The sequence below is a fragment of the Protopterus annectens genome, chromosome 8.part0, assembly GCF_019279795.1.
Source record: "Protopterus annectens isolate FY-2018-M chromosome 8.part0, PAN1.0, whole genome shotgun sequence".
Lineage (NCBI taxonomy): Eukaryota > Metazoa > Chordata > Ceratodontiformes > Protopteridae > Protopterus > Protopterus annectens.
The window spans coordinates 1787737848-1787754656 of record NC_056741.1 but is presented as its reverse complement, the minus strand read 5'-3'; the positions used below and the strand labels follow the sequence as shown (position 1 = coordinate 1787754656).

General features: G+C 40.9%; 1 long non-coding RNA gene across 3 annotated transcripts in view; it reads left to right on the top strand.

Annotated features, from left to right (window-relative positions):
* LOC122809645 overlaps window positions 1-12743 on the top strand; it is a 1890825-nt gene extending 1878082 nt beyond the window's left edge. For 2 of the 3 annotated variants that reach the window (XR_006365936.1, XR_006365934.1), the window contains one exon: window positions 12667-12737. This is a non-coding gene — a long non-coding RNA (uncharacterized LOC122809645). Of the gene's footprint in view, window positions 1-12666 lie in introns of all 3 variants that reach the window. The other variant, XR_006365935.1, reaches the window with a different exon arrangement.
* Window positions 12744-16809: the final 4066 nt, after the last annotated feature.

Below are 16809 nucleotides of genomic sequence, written 5' to 3'. Positions count from 1 at the left end.
CAATGTGATAGCCGACAGACTGAGCAGAACTGTTCTCTCCCCTCACGAGTGGTCTCTGAACGACAGAGTGGCAACTCAGATTTTCAGAAGATGGGGAAATCCTTGTTGCGACCTTTTCGCAACCCCCCTCAACACGAAATGCTAACAGTTCTTCTCTCTCACCCCAGTTCCGGGGGAGATTTCCAAGGACGCCCTAGTCCAAGCTTGGCCCACCGGCCTGCTATACGCCTTTCCACCGGTTCCCCTTCTTCCCAAGGTGATCCAGAAGGCGATTCGCTTGGAGAGCAAGATGATTTTAGTTGCCCCATACTGGCCTCGTCAAGTCTGGTTTCCCTTTCTTCGGAAATATGCACTGGACGGTCCATGGTTCTTGGACCAAATTCCGGACCTCTTGACCCATCAGTCAGGACAGCATCATCAGTCCCTCCACTCGTTGAGGTTAACATCTTGGCTTCTCCTCTTCCAACCTTAGTCAGGAACCAGGTTTTGGATCCGGAAGTCATACATATCTTGTCTTCGGCCCACAAGACTTCTACTAAGAAAATGTATAATAGCAAATGGAAGAGATTTGCTATTTGGGCCCAACTCCGGGGATTAGATCCCATAACTGTCCCAGTGTCAGAAGTTTTGAAGTTCTTAGCTTCTCTGTTCAATCAAGGCTCTTCGGTCTCTACCATTAAGGTTCAATTGGCAGCTATTTCCAATTTTCATGAGAGTATAGAACCACCTTTGATGAGCAACAAGTTATGTAAAGCCTTCATGAAAGGTGCAGGGCTGCTTCGGCCTCCGATATCTCATCCCGCTCCACCGTGGGACCTTAATGTTGTGTTAGGTGCTTTGACTTCTTCCCCCTTCGAACCGGCAGCAACTTGCGACTTGAAATTTCTTTCTTAGAAGACTGCTTTCTTTCTTAGTTGCAATTACATCAGCCAGAAGAGTTTCGGAACTTCAAGCCTTATGTGTCAAACCACCGTACCTGTTTTTTCACAAGGATAGAGTTTCCCTCAGACCGAATCCATCCTTTGTTCCTAAGGTTTGTTCTAGTTTTTGTCTGCAACAGTCATTGGAACTTCCAGTTTTCTTCCCAAAGTACTCAGACAGAGCGGAATACATCTTTCACACCTTAGATGTTCATAGGCAATTGCGCTTCTATTTGGATAGGACGCACCAAACACGGAAAACAGATCAGTTGTTTGTGTCCTTTTCGGACAATAAATTGGGCAAAGCCGTCACCAAAGTCACTATTGCCAAGTGGATCAGAGACTGTATTAGTTATACTTATTTCATTTCTAATAAAGAGCTTACAACTTCTGTGAAAGCTCATTCTACCAGGGCTATGGCTACTTCGGCAGCTTTTCATTCTAAGCTTGCCATTAGTGACATTTGTGCTGCGGCTACGTGGTCTTCTCCTCACACCTTCATTTCTCATTACAAATTGGACGTGGCATCTCGGGGGCGAGCTTCCTTCGGTTCCACAGTTCTCAGGAGTGTTTTCCAGTGAGCCGCCCAGGAATCAGGTGCTAGGGACGCTGTCCCATCAGTACAGAATGTAGGCGAGATAGGATCACATAACATCTTTTAGTTATGTACTTACCATAACTTTAGATGTTTGGGATCCATCTCGCCTACATTCCTAATAACCCACCCTCCTTCCCCCTGCCTTGGACATCAGAAGAGACCGGTCGGTCCGAGTTCAGCCGTTTCATCTTGAAACACCTGGCAATGTTATATCAACAGTCTGTGTATGTGTGCATGTGTGCGAACAAACAAGATCTGGGGAAGCAGGGGTGGTGCATCCTGGATGTAGGATAGCTCAGCCAATAAGAGACTTCTTGCTCCTCGGCTCCGAACCCATCAGTACAGAATGTAGGCGAGATGGATCCCAAACATCTAAAGATATGGTTAGTACATAACTAAAAGTTAAGCAGCATAGAATGGTGGTCTGTAGGATGAAGTTGGTGATCAAGAAGAAGAGGAGGAGTGTGAAAGCAGTGCCAAGGATTAAATGGTGGAAGTTAAAAAAAGGGTGATTGTGAGGTGGAGTTCAGGGAAGAGTTAAGACAGGCACTGGGAGGCAGTGAAGAGTTACCAAATAGCTGGGTAACTACAGCAGAGCTAGTAAGGGAGACTGCTAGAAAGTTGCTTGGTGTGACATCTGGACAGAGGAAGGAGGACAAGGAGACCTGGTGGTGGAATGAGGAAGTACAGGAGAGTATACAGAGGAAGAGGCTGGCGAAGAAGAAGTGGGATTGTCAAAGAGATGAAGAAAGTAGACATGAGTATAAGGAGATGAGGCTCATGGCAAAGAGAGAGGTGGCAAAGGCTAAGGATAAGGCATATGGAGAGTTGTATGAGAGATTGGACACTAAAGAGGGAGAAAAGGACCTGTACCGATTGGCTAGAGAGAGGGACAGAGCTGGGAAAGATGTGCAGCAGGTAAGGGTGATAAAGGATAGTGAGGGAAACGTACTCACAAGTGAGGAGAGTGTGTTGAGTAGATGGAAAGAGTACTTTGAAGGGCTGATGAATGAAGAGAATGAGAGAGAGAGAAGGCTGGATGATGTTGGGATAGTGAATCAGGAAGTGAAACAGATTAGCAAGGAGGAAGTAAGGACAGCTATGAAGAGGATGAAGAATGGAAAGGCTGTTGGCCCAGATGACATACCAGTGGAAGCATGGAGGTGCTTAGGAGAAATGGCAGTGGAATTTTTAACCAGATTGTTTAATGAAATTTTGGAAAGTCAGAGGATGCCTGAGGAGTGGAGAAAAAGTGTTTTGATACCTATCTTTAAGAATAAGGGTGATGTGCAGAGCTGCAGTAACTACAGGGGGATAAAATTGGTCAGTCACAGCTTGAAGTTATGGGAAAGAGTAGTGGAAACTAGGTTAAGAAGGGAGGTGATGATTAGTGATCAGCAGTATGGTTTCATGCCAGGAAAGAGCACTACAGATGCAATGTTTGCTCTGAGAGTGTTGTTGGAGAAATACAGAGAAGGTCAGAAGGAGTTGCATTGTGTCTTTGTGGACTTAGAGAAAGCATATGACAGGGTGCCTAGAGAGGAGTTATGGTATTGTATGAGGAAGTCGGGAGTGGCAGAGAAGTATGTAAGAGTGGTATAGGATATGTACGAGGGTAGTGTGACATTGGTGAGGACTGCGGTGAGAGTGACAGATACGTTTAAGGTGGAGGTGGGATTACATCAAGGATCAGCTCTGAGCCCTTTCTTATTTGCAGTGGTGATGGACAGGTTGATGGATGAGATCAGACAGGAGGCCCCGTGGACTATGATGTTTGCAGATGACATTGTGATATGTAGTGAGAGTAGGGACCAGGTTGAGGAGACCCTGGAGAGGTGGTGATATGCTTTAAAGAGGAGAGGAATAAAGGTCAGCAGGGCTAAAACAGAATATATGTCTGTAAATGAGAGGGAGGGTAGAGGAATGGTGAGGATGCAGGGAGTAGAGTTGGTAAAGGTGGATGAGTTTAAGTAGTTGGGATCAACAGTTCAGAGTAATGGTGAGTGTGGAAGAGAGGTGAAGAAGAGAGTACAGGCAGGGTGGAATGGGTGGAGAAGAGTGTCAGGAGTAATTTGTGACAGACGGGTACCAGTAAGAGTGAAAGGGAATGTCTACAAGAGGGTAATGAGACCAGCTATGTTGTATGGGTTGGAGACGGTGGCACTGACAAAAAGGCAGGAGACAGAGCTGGATGTGGCAGAGTTAAAGATGTTAAGATTTGCACTGGCTGTGACTAGGATGGACAGGGTTAGGAATCAGTATATTAGAGAGTCAGTTCAGGTTGGACAGTTTGGAGACAAAGCAAGAGAGGCGAGATTGCGTTGGTTTGAACATGTGCTGAGGAGGGATGCTGGGTATTTTGGGAAATGATGCTAAGGTTGGAGATGCCAGGTAAGAGAAAAAGAGAAAGGCCTAAGATAAGGTTTATGGATGTGGTGAGAGAGGACATGCAGGTGGTTGGTGTGAAAGAGCATGATGCATAGGACAGGAAGAAATAGAAACAGATGATCCGCTGTGGTGACCCCTAACAGGAACAGCCGAAAGAAGATGATGAGTGGTCTGTTGTTTCTTTTCGTAATTGCCTCAGAAGAGGAAGTTGTAATGTAAAAGAGAAATAAAAGTATTCATCACTGTTTTGTGACTTTTTTTGAAAAGTGGCTGCATAATAAATAACTTACATTAGTTAAATGGTGTGGCCAGATTAAGAAGAATGTTATTTGACAAGGCAGATCCTGCTAAGGACTGAAGTAAAAATGCATCAGGGTAGAGGTCTGTGAAATTTACACTGTTTTTGCAGGTTTGAATAAATGATTTCATAGCACAGATTACAGTTAATTACGTTTAGCGTTGTCGCCTCACAGTAAGATATTGTCCTGTTCGATTCTCAGCTAAAGCGTCTTCTGTGTGGAGACATGCATGAATGGGCGTACCTTCGTTGAAGGTTGTATGTCAGGGCTGGCAACTCAGTACGTAAAAATCTGCTGCTAATCATTAGTGGACCGGAGTTCCGCTGTGGCGACCCCTAACCAGGACAAGCCGAAAGATACAACAACGTTTAAACACCTTGATTGCCTTTCACTGCTTTGCTGTATTCACTAGCACTTTGTGACAGTTACACATTTTCTAAGGTGTGCAGCCTCAGTGCTGTCTTTAGTCATCATTGTTTACTCTGTACTTACATAGTAAGTGTGTGAGTGAGCTGAAAAGTACATTAAACGCAGTGCTGGGGGAAAAGACAGACATTGTATAGATGTTTCTTTACTGGTTACTTCTTCTCCAAGTTGTGGCAACTTGTGAGTGAGAATGTATAAGTAAGGGGAAAGCAGGGTGCTGTGAAAAAGATTATTTTTGATTTTAGGTGGCTGCAATGACAGTAGACTTTAAAAATTCTCGATGTATTCTGTCAGGAGCAGTGGGCAAGCAAATGAGTGCAACTAAGGAGTTGATTTTTTTTTTTTTTTTTTTGAGCTGGGGGTATAGGATCTGGACTGCCTAGACCCCGTAAAGCCTTGTTAAGTTTAAATTTAGTGGCTGCTAAAAAAGCAATTACAAGAAAATGGAAATCAAAATCTAAACCAACTATACTTGAAATAATGAATATTGTAACAGAAAAATAACAGGAAGTGGGATGTTTACAAAATATAGGAGTAAATTACATAGAAAAAAAATGGAAATTGTGGGAACAATACATGCAGAAAAATGTTTTGGAGGAGGAATAAGGTTTAAGACAAGGCAAGAATTGAATAAGTTATGTAATGTTGCTTAGATTGTATGATATATAGCAATATATGTGATGTATAATTGTTGTAAATGTGAACTTGTTAGTATGGTTTGATTACTTTTATATTTTATTTTACATTTGTTTACCAGGAAAGTCCAACTGGGCAGGTTGCCTGTTTTCAGCGGAGGCCCGGGAGAAAAGCTCCATTAACAAAAAAAAAATAAATGTACATTAGCTTATGTCACAAGTGTTAATTCAGTAAAGGTGTTAAAAAAAACATTGAGTATACTAATACTGCTTGCACTGATTTTAGACTTAAAGTAGTGTGTTTTAGTATAATTAGTTTACAAATTCCTTCTGGTGGCAGAAGACGGTTTCTAGGCTAGTTGTTTTGTATTGAACTTGAGATAGTAAGCAAGTAGCAAGTCCACCCAAAAGTTATCCTAAACAAACCAGCTTCCAAATCTTTATAGTCATCAGTGCCCCCTGAAGCATTCCTGTCAGAATCATTGACCTGCACTTCCTCACTTCAGTAGCTAGCCTGATTGAAATGGGTATCTTGAGACCGAATTGTCTCATGCTTTCTGACTGTCATGTATTACCCAAACAGCATAATAGTGCGTGTGAGAGATGTACATGTATAATGTCCTTGGAGGCAAAAATCTCACACACAGTAAACTCAGACATCAAAATAGTCTGCAGTACAATACACACCACATCTCACAGATGACATCACAGTATACATAATCCATCATATGCTGAAGTTCTGAAGATTGAAGATAAACTTGCCTAAACCTCAAAAGACCTCTGAAACACAAAACATGCACAAAGCACACTCAGCAAGTTAAGCCTACCTCATCACATAGCACAAGGTGTCCCAAAGTCACAGATGTTGAGCCTGTAAGGCAGGCATCGACCCAACCAAATGTTCTTGTTATAGGTGACTCCATTCTAAAAACTACAGTTGTACCTCTTGCCATGCTGAGCAAGGAAAGAGTGATGGTTATTTCCTTGCCTAGTGCCAGGATCCACCAGATAACGCACACACTCAAGTCCTTGTACAAGTACCAGTGTGACTATATCATACTTCATGCTGCTGTCAATGATTTGAGGTGCATCTCCCTGGACTGTATGAAGAGACATAATGGCATGTCGTAGGCAGGTATGAATCTTGCATTGAGCAACATTCTACCTTCTCCAAGGAAGATGCCACAGTATGAACAAAAAATAATTAACTTCAATAATTGGCTTAGGTTTTAGTGTCATTCGAAGGGGGTCCAATATTTGTCTGCCTGGGAGGATATGATCAACAGACCACAATGCTTCATCAAGGATGGCCTACATCTGTCTCCTCTAGGGTTTCAGTTACTGGAAAAGGCATTATCCACCCCCATACTGCCTTTCTATAGGCAATGCCAACCTGATAAACCTGCCAACATAATGAAACAAGCAGAGGAAAATGTGAAGATGTTCCTAATTAGTGCTAGAAGCCTAAACAAGAAAATCCGCTTTCTACAAGACCTTCTTACGATGTTGCATCTGTGTAGTGACTGTGACGTAGTTTAAAATGGTGGACAGCACTCCAGTTGTGCAGGGCTATAATGCCTTTCACACATTTAGACCAGCTACAGAGCAGGAGGGTAAAAAAGAAGGAGGTGTGCGAGTCTTTATCCAGAAGAGACTCACATCAAGGCTGGTAAAGCAATACGATGCTGTAGAGTTTTTTCATGTTAAAATAACCTCAGAAAGATAACATACCATATATTAGCTGTAGAATACTCTCTATGACACAAGAAATGCACAACATTTAACTACAAGAACTAGAATCACTCTATATTAAACCCGATGCCATTTTCCTAAGTGATCTAAACTATCCAGCTCTATAGACTGGGAAACGTACACCACCACTAGTGCACAAGCACAGAGATTCTTGGACTTTGTCAATACAAATGTCCTGAAACAATTAGTCAGAGTACATACTAGAGGAAATAGCATCTTGGGTCTTGTTCATTATTAATGTGGGAGTGTATTGCACCATTCCTTGCTTAGGTTTGTCATCCCTTCCACTTAAGGTATCTTTAGAAATGTTTCTAAGTCAAACTACCTACTCCTAAGTAATACATTGGCAAGCATCAAAACCCCACCAAACCCAGTTAACTCCACTGAATATGCAGAAAAGTACACCACCATACTATACCAGTATGTAAACATCCCCATAGATGCAACTGTACCTTGTAGGGCAAGCACAGCGCCAACCCCAGAAACAAACCCACATGGTAGAACTATAATGTCAACAAATTGTGCAATAAAAGGAAGATAATTTTGACCAAAAATAAGAAGAGTAGTTGCCAGAATGCTAAAACCCTTGTTACGTAAACAAACAGTTCAGGAGCTTAATTAAAATCCACCAAAACCAAGTTTGATGCTGAAATAGCTACCCAAGCCAAAGACGGTCACAAGGCCTTTTTAGCCAAGTTTGCTTTCTTGAAAGCACAATGCAGAAGTGCACTGAGCTTGATTGTAAATGCTGTTACCTACACTGAGGTTGAAGATATAGCCAGTCTACTGTCCAATAAATTCAGCTCTCACTTTACACCTGTCTCCCCTCCATTTGGCCCCAAAAATGTACCTGAAACTGGCTTGCCTCCAGCTATCACTCAAGACCAAGTTTTAAAAGTGCTATCAAAAGCTAAAAATACTGCAATGATTGCTCCTAACAATGTGCCTGGATGCATCTTAAATTGCATGAAGCATGATTTAGCCACTCCACTAACTACACAGTTCAACCTCAGCTTCCATGCAGGTTTTGTACCAAGTGAATGGAGAACAGCTATAGTCATTCCCCTGCATAAGGAAGGACTTTCCAAAGACCCAGGAAATTACAGATGTACAAGTTTAACCACCCTTATATGGAAAGCCATACAAAGCCACGGAAAGACTTACAATGGAACTAATTAATAAGGACATAGGGAAGATTGGACCCGTCTCAGTTTGGATTCATCAACGTTAGGTTATGCTTACTCAACCTTGTGAACTTTTTTGAAAAGGTCACCAAAGCAATGGATGAAGGTAAAACAGTACACACCACATACCTCAACCTGGCCAAAGCTTTTGACACAGTCCCCCACTCAGGCATAGTAGAAAAACTAAGTAATCTGGGAATAAACCACTGTGTCACCCTGTGGATTGCCAGCTGACTCACAGATAGGACACAGAAAATCAAAAGGTAGCTGTTTTGCAGGAAGGTTTGTTCCATATGACTAGCTGGTGGCAAAATCATGGACTGAAACTAAATGCTACAAAATGCATTATCATATCCCTTGAGAAGTTATCTACTACATTGACAATACCCCCGAGTGTTGATCCAGTTGTTTTGGATTTGGGAACGTATGTGGACAGTGATATAACTTTTCACCGCATGCATTCTTTGTCATAAGAAAGTCATTCTTTATTGCATAGCTTATAAACAAAGGGATTGTGTCTAGATCCAGGAATGTCATTGTCTCCCTTTACTCAGCCTTTATTTTTGGCATATATCTGTACAGACACATGCAACAACTGAAATACCTACTGAGATACCTTACTAAAAGGATACAAAGGTCTAAGCAATATGTTTTACATGGACCGACTCAAAGCCCTGTCACTATACTCGGTATCCTACAGACTGTTAAGAGGTGACCTGTGTCTGGCATACAAGGCATCCTCTGGCCCAGTACTGATGGATTTACTGCACATCAGCAAGTCAAGTAACATCAGAAGTGCTCAATCTAAGGATCTAAACCAGCTCCATATTGAAATGTCGGCACTTGTAATTCCGAATGCCGACATAACAAAACAAATAATTGAAAGTCCAGGAGCAAGCCCCCCACAGCCCCTGAACTTGTATATACCAACTCTGAGATCTCTGTACCTTAGAGAAAACTGAATATTTTGGGAAGTGGCAGTCTCAAACTTAGTATATGTAAGTCTGTTTTTTCCAGCCATTCAGTGTCCATGTTTTGGGACTCCCCATCCATGTAAAACAAAGCTCATTTCTGTCCTTATTCAAGTGCAACTTGGAAATTTACCCCAGGACTTCCTTCTGTAATACTAATGGACAGAGACATCTCCTAAGTGCCTTTTTCCATGCATGGGTCCCTTCAAATTATCTATGGTATGATCCCAGTTATTCTCAGTAGGGGTAATACACAGTTATCGACCAAGGGAATAGGCTAGGGACAGTCTAACACCAAATGGGATAGGTTAATTCAAGCACAAAAAGGAAAATTGGCTAGGCTTAAAATGGCCCCCAAGGGCTGCTATCCTTGTACTTACATATGAGACTATGCTGTTACAGCAGAGGGATTTAGTTTAGAGGTGCTACTTCTGTCAGACATAGCAGACCCTGTTTGCTACCACTATTACTAGCTGTTCAATGTTGGGAGGATGTACGTAGTTTGTGAAATATTTCAACCTGAGCACTACATTTTTTTCACAGTTCTGCATTGTTGCTTCATATTTCTGAAGGTCATTTTGGTGTCATCAAACTCCAGCATCTCTAGATACAGTTGCTTGGCCAAAATTGCATGGGTCCACTAAATCAGATGCATAGATCACCTCAGCTGATATACTCAAAGGTTAGTGACTTTGGTGAATTGCTATAAATAAAGCAAGCCCCTGCAGTTAATATGCAATCCCCCATCCACGGTCACTCCGTCTTGAAGAAAAAGTGATCAGTAAAGAACTTTTTCACCGAGACGCTGTAATCTCAGAGTATGTAAAATCCTGTACAGTTTCACCCCATGTACACCACTACAAAATGTAGCATGCAAAAAAGTACATTAACAATATTTTATCCAGCCATGCTCAAGCCAAAGAAAACTAGTAAATAGATATTGAAGGAAATCCTATTTGAAGTATACTGCAGCTACTCCAGTGTGGACCATTTCTCTTTTTCACATGTGCTGCCTGGAAGAAAGTTTTTAATTCTCACTGGAACCAGTATTGTAATTTGCAGATCTGCCTATGTTGCAAATGTGCTTAAAGGATTCCTGTAATAGTTTGTTTCCTGGCCTGTGCTCAGCAGAAGAGGCTTCCTCAGGGACTTCTCAGTGATCGAGCAGACCACTGAATGACTGAAGTCAGTTCTGCCCCCCATCAATGAGAGAGATCTGATGCACAGAGGCAGTCAGTCTTAGAAAAATAGAAAACCCAGTCAGGGCCACAAATAGAAGGTGACATTCAGGCCTGCAGGGGCACAAGCCATCAGCTTGCACTGTAGTGTTGTAATATTATCTAAGTAGGCTTTTGCTGCATCAGGTTTTTTCCAGTTTGTATCTACTGGCTACCTTCAGATGTCGGAAGCCCCCCATCACTGAGGGAGTGCCATTAATTATCATACATTCAGCGAACTGCCTGGTCAATGAGATGTCTACAGTTCACAGCCTGGGATCTTTTCCATTTCCTGCTTGACTTGCAAGAGTCACTGGCGAGGTGTGTAGCTTCATGGGGTCTTTCACCTCTATTCGTAGATATCCTGGTTTTGCATTGAGTTTTGGTATTTGTCAGTATTCACCAAGCTCCAGCTGCTTTCTCACTGTGTGTAACTCGAACTAGCTTGGAACTCAAAACTTTGATCTCTTGCAGCAAGGATTCTGACAGTACAGTGGCTTGCAGTTACCTGCTTGGATCATCCAAGCTCGTCATACTTGCTTGAGCATAACAGCCCGAGGTGGCATTTATTCATGTTTTGTTACTCACTTCACAGTGGAGCAAAACTGTAATATTCACTTGATAGTGAGCGTAGGTGGTCTGAGATTAATGCATCTCAGAGAAGGAGAAACAGCCATTACATTGCCTGTCAGTGATTACTCTTTTTCTAAGATGCACCAACCTTTGGTACACATAGTAAAGGAAAGGGGGGTTGGACAGATGAAGGTGGAGGGGGAAAAAATGCATCAACTTGTAAAATGACCGACAAATACGTTTATTAGGAAAATGTGTGCATTTGTGTTATCATTTAGTAGTTGTTGTGACCAAGCTCATGTTATGTGAGCTATGATGAGTAGAGGAAACATGATGAATTCCTGTGAAACTGTTTCTTTTACAGGGGCCACTAACACCAATGTCTAAACACCTGATATCACCCCATTGAGCACATTACTATTTGCTGACTTTAATTGATTCTGTGCTTATGTGAGTCGCTGCAAAGTTGTTTACAAATATCTTTACAATGCATCTCTGCTGGGTTTTTGCAGCTATAACACTTATTGCTGCTGAACGTCACATGTCAGGCTCTTTTTAGGTACTGGAAACCTTAATTAGATGAATCACTTTCATTGGCATTTCAGTCTTATTGCAGCATTGGTTTGTGCCAGAGATGCACAGTTATTTTGTTTTGCTTTTTCAGCTATTAAGAATTCTTCTGAAGGTGAAGGCCATAGTAGTGTGTGTTTACTGATTTTTGTTTAAGTTGAATACTGCTGAGTATATTCATTATTTCAGTTCACTTAACTTTAAACTAACATGCTGACTTTTCATTTAAGCTTTCTAGTTAAATATTTATCTCTTTGAAAGATTATGCTGAGTTTTCAGCTGCTGTAATGGTCTTTTACAACTAATGGATGTAGTTTACTGACAGTTCAGAACTGTAGAAATTGTTTTGTTATAGAGTAAGTTCACCCCTGTATAGGTTACAGCAGATGAGACAGTCTGCTACATGAAATAACTGTCCCTGCCTGTTAGCTTCCACTGTATAATACTGGAACATGATCATTCAGAAAGTAACTGGGATGTATTCATAGTCAAAACACATTAGTGTCATTCATTGCAGTTGCTAATATCAATAGTAGCTTCATGGAGGGAGGGAGCTGCTTCACTCCAAAGTTATATATACCAACTGTATTGTCATACACCGTTCGGGAAAGGAGAAACTCCATAAGAATGCCACAAACAATGCACAGTATTTTCAAGCAATCAATTTTTCACTTTTGAAAAGGGAGAATGATTAATTTCCAAGGACCTGTTCTGAAAGGAGTGAGAGTGCATCTAAGATAAGGCTGTGCTCTCTAGCTTCTCTTTAGTCGTCCTCCTTTTACTTACCAGTCAGATATCACCCCGCTGCTGATTAATTTCTCCTATTGAATTATTTCTAAATCCAATTTTCCTCATACTGGGGAGAGCAGTAGTTGTCATACACTTGATCTCCTGGATAGCTTAGCATTTGGTATGTGTACTCAGTGATTCCTTTTCCTTTGATTAATACAACTCTTACCGAATAACATGATCAAGTGTTCTTTTTGTAAGCTTATGTACTGTGTGTTCAGACTAGGCCCTCATAATTCTCATCCTTAACAGTTCTTCTTATAACTTTAATCAAAAATAGGATGTTGTGTTTTTGTGTTGGGCAACATATTAATGTTTTTTATGTTTACTTCTGCTGTCCATAGACTCATCGCCCTTGTTTAGGAATTATCAGGACTGGAGTGTTTCACCTTTCATTAATACTGGAACGTTGGAAAAAGGTAAGGAACAACAAACTACTTTCTCTTTTAGTGTACTTTTGTCATCCTGTCTCACTCCTGCAAATCAGGTACCAGATAAGCAGCTTGATTCTAAAAGGTTGGTATTCTCTTTAATTTATATGCACATTGAATAGTTGTTGTTGTTTTCTTTCGGCTTTTCCCATTTAGGGGTCGCCACAGCGGAACTCCGGTCCACTAATGATTGGCAGTAGATTTTCATGAATGCCAAGGTGCCAGCTCGACGTTCAACCTTCAACGAAGGCATGCCCATTTACGCATGTCTTTTAAACAGCCACCCAAACTTGGGGAGGACATGCAGACTCCACACAGAAGGCACTCCCCGCACTCCAGCAGAGAATCGAACGGGAAAACCTCTTGCTGTGAGGCAACAATGCTACCGCTGCACCACTGCGGAAGTAATGCACATTGAATAATATTCATCTGACTGACACTGATGTTTCAGATGCTTTTAACATATCTACATTAATGAAAGTCAATAAAATTTTAAATTAGAAAAAAATACTATGCACTTTGAATAGTATTTTTTCTAATTTAAAATTTTACTGACTTTCATTAATGTAGATATGTTAAAAGTATCCGAAACATCAGTGTCAGTCAGATGAATATTCTCTTTTTGTAAAATTTTGTATGAAATAAGTATGGATCAGTCTTGCAGGTGTCACAATCGCGTGCTTTTTCTGTATTGAATGTTTTTGTCTGGGATCTGATGCCACTCTGTGGAAAATATCACACATTCCCATCCATAAAGGTGGCTCCTCCAGTGAACTTTCCAATTACCGTCCCATCGCTATCCTTTCTCCTCTTTCCAAGATACTCGAGAAATGCATAAACTTTCAAGTCCTAAACTATCTCCTAGCTAATAACCTCTTCTCCAGCATCCAACATGGCTTCAGACCATACCACAGCACAACTACTTCAATACTCTCTTTCACAAACACTATCCTTCATCACAAAAACAATGGTATGTTTTCCACTGCTATATTTCTGGATCTGTCAAAGGCTTTTGACATGGTCTCACACAAAATTCTAATCTCTGTCCTCTCTAACCTATCCTTTTCCCAAGCAGCCACTGATTGGTTTTACAGTTGTGTAACTGGTTGCCAACAGTCTGTTGTTTGAAAAGACAACCTATCCCCTCAACTTCCTTTTACACACGGTGTACCCCAAGGCTCCATTCTTGGCCCCCTACTTTTTTCCCTTTTCACCAATAATCTACATGCCACCACTATGCATCCTACATTCATACACACAGATGACTCCACCCTCATCAGCTCTGCCCCAAATATACCAGAACTCCAAAAGATCACACAGGAATTATTCTTATCTGATGAAACCTGGCTATCCAATTCTCAACTGCATCTCAATCCCAGCAAAACTAAACTCCTTATCTTCCAACCCTCCAAATCTATCCAAATAGGGTCATAGGTAGGTACTAGGCTATCTGCCCAAAGGCATTTATAAGCCTAGCCAGAATGTGTTGGCTTCCCCACTTTAATATTCTAACCAAAGACTATACCATCATCTTCCTAGTAGATCACATCAAACTACTCGGTGTGGAGATTGACAACAATCTCAGATTTGACAACCACATATCTCTCTTACCATAAAAAAGTACACAGAAAGCTAGGCACACTTTATAGAAACAAACATTACTTCACCAAGACGGCCAGAGTTTCAGTTGCAAATTCCCAACTAATCTGTACCTTACTCTTCGCCTCTTCTATACTTACTAGCTTTAGACAGACAGACCTAAACAAGCTTGAAGCTTGCTACAATAAGATTGCAAAATTTGCCACTGGAGCAGCATATTGCAGCCACCACTGCACCTCCCTTAGGGAACTTGACCGGCTTGAACTCCCCCAACTTCTTCACCTGAATCAACTCTCACTTGCCCACAAACTAGTAAACTATCCTCTTAAAATCTCATCCCTTCAAAACCTCCTCCAACCCTACAGCTCAGCAAGACCTCTACGTTCCTGCAGCACAAATCTACTTCTTATCACCAAAACTAAAAACTCAGCAGGTGATGCTCTGTACCCACGCTACCTTCTAGCTGTCAGTTCAAAATCGCACTTAAATCTTACCTAAAAACACACTGGCTATGTCCTTGTTTCAAACCCGACTACCCCCCCCCCCCACTATCATCTGCTCAAATTCTTTTCCTCAACATAGTTTATATGACTGAGGTCCTATTTGCCTGTACAGAATATACTGATAGTAACAATGCTAAATCCACTATTTCTATGTAACTCCTACATTGGTTCTTTATATTGTATACTCAACTAATTTGCCAGAACTTGGGAAAATTAAGGGTTTAAACCCTTAATTCTCCCAAGTTCTGGCAAATTAAATAGTCTCAAAAGTTTTGATTATCATTACAGAAGCTATTGTTGGAGATTTTGCAAGCACACTTTCACTTCTGATGAAGTCCCTTGACATATTGGGATGAAAGCACTTAACTTCTACTGAATTTTAATCTACTGGTTGGCTAATAAACTTTTTTAAGTTTTTTTATCCAGTTGTCCTTGGCACCAGGCTGTTTCTTCTTTTTTTATCAGTTGCTGTTTTTGGTTATTCTCTAGCAGTCTGTCTCCCACTCATCCTCTTAAGAATGGCCTTAACAATTATCTCTCTCTAAAAGAATCAAAGAATCAATCAGAGGAAGGTGGAAAAGAATGGGAAGAGAGACTGGAAAAGCAGTTTACAAAGAACAGTGGAAGGACATCTGTATGGCTGTTGAATAAGCAACATAGTGTAGAATGTATTGGAAAGTATGTGTTTGCTTAAGTAGTTTTATACCTCAAGTGGACCTCATAGTAAGACCATGCTAAATTTAATGCAGTTGGCTGCATTAAATCAAAAATAAAGCCAAGTACTGAATAATGTAAAGAAGATTAAAGAACTGGAAGTAGGATCTTTGGAAAGCAACAGGAGCAAGTTATATAGAAATAATAGTCTTTGGGAACAGTACATGCAGAGTAATGTTCACAAGGAATAATGAGGTTGAAGAGAATTCAGGAACTGAGCAATATATGTAGCATTGGAGTGAAAAAAAAGAAATAAAACACATATATAATGTATAGTCCATGTAAATGAAAATTGTTAATGTGCTTTGTTTTCTTTTCTGTTAATGTACATGTGCCTAAACCCTCAAGGTATTTAAAAAATGGAGAATTATCTCTGTACTGTTAACTTACGCTCTCTTTGCTGAACTAAGAAAAACTTTTATAATCTTCTTATAAGGTGGGTAAAACATTTCCAGAGTTATACAGAGACACTGAATGGGTGGTTGTCACTCTGAATAGTGATTAACAAGTAAAAGTTTATAATATATTTATTTTGCATGCAGCACAGTGACACAGCAATTAGTACTGCTGCCACATAGTGGTTCAGTCTCCAGTTCAGTTCTTTCCTGGGTGTCTTCTGTATGGAGTCAGCATGTCCTCCCCGCCTCTGTTTTGTTTTTTTGGTTTTGTCATGTGTTCTAATTTCTTCCCACATCTCCAGGTTGTTTTGTAGGTGATTTGGCGATCCTTCAAATTGCCTGTAGGTTTACACACTGTATGTGAATCCGTGTTTGTACACTCGCATCTTGCATTGGATTGTCTGGCTGCCCTAAGACCTTGCATCGGATTAACTGGGTTATTAGCAGTTAAATGCTGAAAGAATGTTTTTGTGGCTTTGTTTGGTGCTGCATTTAAAATATCTTTCTGTCATTTGCTGAAGTTGAGCAGTTATTATTTTGACTTTACAAGACTAAAGAGTACTAATGTGAGACATAGTGGTATACTTTACTGTGACTGCTGTTTGTGTAAAACAAAGTTGACATGCATCGCTCTGACCATTTTTTATCACAGTCAGACATGTACAGTCACAGTGGTACAGGGGCTCTCTGTGGGTGAGAGCAATTGATGCTGCTGTCATTTGTTCAAATTAAGCAGTCGTTACTCAGGCTTAGCAGGACTAATGTGAATTTATATGAAGGAAGTTGAATAATTACTATGGCTACTGTTTCTGACTTGTTTGATTCTGGCCAGAGATGAGAAT